We start from the raw sequence: 4,910 nt of genomic DNA, 5'->3' as shown, positions 1-4,910 counted from the left end.
ACGATAACAGGTCTCTGACCTCCTCCCTATAGGCTGTCTCATCGTTGTTGGTGATCAGTCCTACCACTGTTGTGTCGTCAGCAAACTTAATGATGGTGTTGGAGTGGTGCTTGGCCATGCAGTCGTCTTGTATGTTTTTCCAAGTCAACCAGCATTTTTCCCGTTCTCCTGCTTTTTGCTATTCTCCTTTTTCTAGTCCTCCCGGTTTTGACCCTTGCCTGTTTCTGGACTCTGTACCCGCCTGCCTGACTTTTCTGCCTGCATTGACCACGAGCCTGTCTGCCACTCTGTACCTCCTGGACTCTGATCTGGTTTTGACCTTTTGCCTGTCCACGACCATTCTCTTGCCTACTCCTTATGGATTAATAAACATTTTAAAGACTCCAACCATCTGCCTCCTGTGTCTGCATCTGGGTCTCGCCTTGTGTCATAATAACCTAATCTTATAAAAAACAATCAATCTTAACATAATCACTAGTTAACGGCACATGGTTGATGATATTACTAGTTTATCTAGCTTGTCCTGCGTTGCATATAATCAATGTGGTCGCTGTTAATCACCGAATCACAGCCTACTTCAACTTCGCCAAACGGGTAATGATTTAACAAAAGCGCATTCACGAAAAAAGCACAATCGTTGCACCAATGTACCTAACCATAAACATCAATGCCTTTCTTAAAATCAATACACAAGTATATCTTTTTTAACTTGCATATTTAGTTAAAAGAAATGCATGTTAGCAGGCAATATTAACTAGGGAAATTGTGTCACTTCTCTTGTGTTCAGTGCAAGCAGAGTCAGGGTATCAGCAGTTTGGGCCGCCTGGCTCGTTGCAAACTGTGTGAAGACCATTTCTTCCTAACAAAGACCGTAATTAATTTGCTAGAATTTTACATAATTATGACATAACATTGAAGGTTGTGCAATGTAACAGCAATATTTAGACTTAGGGTTGCCTCCCGTTTGCTAACATTCGGAATGGTTCCGTATTTCACTGGAAGAATAAATGTTTTATTTTCGAAATGATAGTTTCCGGATTTGACCATATTAATGACCTAAGGCTCATATTTCTGTGTGTTTATTATATTATAATTAAGTCTATGATTTGATATTTGATAGAGCAGTCTGACTGAACGGTAGTAGGCAGCAGCAGGCTCGTAAGCATTCATTCAAACAGTACTTTCCTGCGTTTGCCAGCAGCTCTTAGCAATGCTTGAAGCACAGCGCTGTTTATGACTTCAAGCCTATCAACTCCCGAGATTAGGCTGGAAATACTATAGTGCCTATAAGAACATCCAATAGTCAAAGGTATATGAAATACAAATGGTATAAAGAGAAATAGTCCTATAATTGCTATAATAACTACAACCTAAACCTTCTTAACTGGGAATATTGAAGACTCATGTTAAAATGAACCATCAGCTTTCATATGTTCTCATGTTCTGAGCAAGGAACTTAAACGTTAGCTTTTTTACATGGCATATATTGCACTTTTACTTTCTTCTCCAACACTGTGATTTTGCGTTATTTAAACCAAAATGGACATGTTTCATTATTTATTTGAGACTAAATTGATGTTATTTATGTATTATATTAAGTTAAAATAAAAGTGTTCATTGTTCATTCAGTATTGTTGTAATTGTCATTATTATAAATTTATATATATATATAAAAATCGGCCGATTAATCGGTATCGGCGGTTTTTGGCCCCCCAATAATCGGCATTGGTATCGGCGTTGAAAAATCATAATCGGTCGAACTCTACTTGAAACATATTGGTATTACAGACTCGGTCAGGGGTAGGTTGAAAATGTCAGTGAAGACACTTGCCAGTTGGTCAGCGCATGCTCGGAGTACACGTCCTAGTAATCCATCTGGCCCTGCGGCCTTGTGAATGTTGACCTGTTTAAAGGTCTTACTCACATCGGCTATGGAGAGCATGATCACACAGTCATCCGGAATAGCTGGTACTCTCATGGATACTTCAGTGTTGCTTGCCTCGAAGCGAGCATAGAAGTCATTTAGCTCGTCTGGTAGGTTTTTGTCACTGGCAGCTCGCGGCTGTGTTTCCCTTTGTAGTCCGTAATAGTTTGCAAGCCCTGCCACATCCGACGAGTGTCAGAGCCAGTGTAGTACGATTCAATCTTAGTCCTGTATTGACACTTTGCCTGTTAGATGGTTTGTCGGCGGGCATAGCGGGATTTCTTATAAGCGTCCGGGTTAGAATCCCGCTCCTTAAAGTGGCAGCTATACCCTTTAGTGTGGATGTAATCCATGGCTTCTGGTTGGGGTACGTATGGTCACTGTGGGGACGATGTCATCAATGCACTTATTGATGAAGCCAGTGACTGATGTGGTGTACTCCTCAAGGCCAATCGGAAGAATCCCGGAACATATTCCAGGCTGTGCTAGCAAAACAGTCCTGTAGCTTAGCATCTGCGTCATCTGACCACTTCCGTATTGAGCGAGTCACTGGTACTTCCTGCTTTCGTTTTTATTTGTAAGCAGGAATCATGAGGATAGAGTTATTGTCAGATTTTTCAAATGGAGCGCAAGGGAGAGCTTTGTTTTTTTCCTCTGGTTGTACATGTAACATACTGGTAGAAATGAGGCCACTAGGAGCGCCGCCTCTAGATGAGCGTTTTATATATATATCAGACCATATACCACGTGATGGGTTCTGACTCCTAAACTTTGAATGTTGATAATTATTAGGTATCCTATTGAAATATTGAGTGCTATAGTCTAGGGTCTACACCAGAAGTTAATGGTTATCTGTAGGAGGAATGTATATGGTATATGAGGCAATTAAGCTTGGAATGTATTGAGTAAAGGAAGGGCAATCACATGTGGCAGGCACTGATAAGGGTGGAGAGAAGTGGTTTAGTGAGGAAGGGGGTTGAGATCAGGTCGCATTAAGGAAGAAGGAACAGTTTATTGCCTGTATCACTTCACTTCCTGCCTAGCAATAACGATATCATGTTTAGCGAGAAGGAGGCGATTCCACCGAAATTGGGGTATATATATACTACCACTGGTGGAAATATGTCTTTGTCTGTTCAGCCATTTGATCCTTTGTGTGAATAAATTTGGTTGGAGCTTTTATAGTGTCTGTCAAGTTCTTACTCTGTTATGTAGACCCTAACAAGGGTATGACCAAAAATTATGTTTTACTGTTCTAATTATGTTGGTAACCAGTTTATTTATGTGATAATGCACGGGAAGCTGGTGTTTGGAGGATATATTGGCACGGGTGTTTTTATTGTCTCAGACCTGCAAACCATGACAATATATCCTCCAAACACCGGCAGGAAGTTGTTAGGCAGGGTTACCAACATATTCAAATAATGATTGCCATATTTTCATGAAAAACATTATATTGACTAATTTATTCATACTATTTCATCCTTCCACAATATATAGTCCTGAAACATATCTACGGTTGCTACACAAGCCGGCTGGTCGTTCGTTCTATTGGTTCGGTAGCCAGAGATGCGACCCAGTCGTTCAGTCTTTTTGTTCTGTATCTATGGACTTGACCCAGTCTTTCGTTCTACATGTTCCACTGGCATACTGGCTGGCAACATTCTTATCCCTTGCTAGCTAGCCAACTACGGCTAATTTACAGTCATGTCAAAAACAGTGCAGACAGAATAACAACAGTAGCTGCATTTGTTTAAGCTGTTTTCTAGTGACATTGATTTGGATACATCCATAATGTTAAAGTTGTGTCAATTCGTTTCTGGTATCAGAACAAAATAGTCAGCACATAGTAACTTCTGATTTAGTTGTACTTTAATTAATGCAAACACGTGTATGGTAAATATGTCGTTCGTATACGGTCTCTCTGTAACACCTCGCAGGGCAGACAGAAGAAGAGGGTGTCACATTCTATTGTTCTCTCTTTTATACTCTGACAGAGATAGTTCCCGCTCAATGCTGGCCTGTCAGAGGGAGGAGGAGCGTGGTTTAAACTTGCTCCTCCTATTGTCGGCGTGTAGGCTGGTCCCAGCGTCGTGACGCACTTCCTGTTGCCGGTTGTAGTTCTTCTTGTCTTCAACAGTTGATTTACCCGTAGTTTATATACTTAACATTGTAGCATAGCTTCCCCAGTATATTATATGAGTTATGCATACAAATAGCCAGTTCAACCTTAACAGTAACAATGAGCATAATGAGGCACGATTTCGCCTGGCATAGAAAATGTGCTCTCTCGTTAGGACACTGTTGTTCAGAGGAGCTAGCCAACAACACAATAACTTCAAACTGAAGCTGGAAATACTGCAAAATAGCTACACTTCGTTTCGTTTGACCTTTTTTCAATTCACATTTCTTTGTATATATCCATAAAAATTATGCACGTTTATTCATGATTTCGACTGGCTGAGAAACACTGCCTGCCTCGCTTTCTCGTCCGGACACCTACACGTTCATTACTATGGGACAGTTGTAGGGAAGGAATTTGAATATTGAAACAATGTTGCAAATGTCGGAGAGCCAGACATCCATGGATGGAAAATGATTTGGGGAGTTTAATAAGGGCGAATTATCTTTTTTCTTTCTACATATTCAAATTCCTTTCTTATGGCATGTCATAGCTTGCAATAATTATTACTTTGAGGAAAACCGAATTTTGCTTTTAACGTCGTTACAAGTTACAACGATATTCATTCTTATTCGGCTCAAACAAAAATGTTTTATTGTATAAATATGGGAACTCCCCACTTTCTGTGATTATTTTTATTTATTTTTTGAGGGGGGGGGGCTCTTTGTCAGTCCTCTTGGACAGGTTTTTTTGGTCATCGGGCTAGAAATGTAATTCTGACCTGGCAACCCTGGAAGAGGGTACACCAAGGGGTTGTCAGAACATTTTTTGTGCCATTGATTGGATTGCTCATGGTCACACGTC

This window comes from Salmo salar, chromosome 10 (genome assembly GCF_965601325.2).
Source record: "Salmo salar chromosome 10, fSalSal1, whole genome shotgun sequence".
Lineage (NCBI taxonomy): Eukaryota > Metazoa > Chordata > Actinopteri > Salmoniformes > Salmonidae > Salmo > Salmo salar.
The sequence above is the reverse complement of the archived record's forward strand: the minus strand, read 5'-3'. Positions refer to the sequence as shown.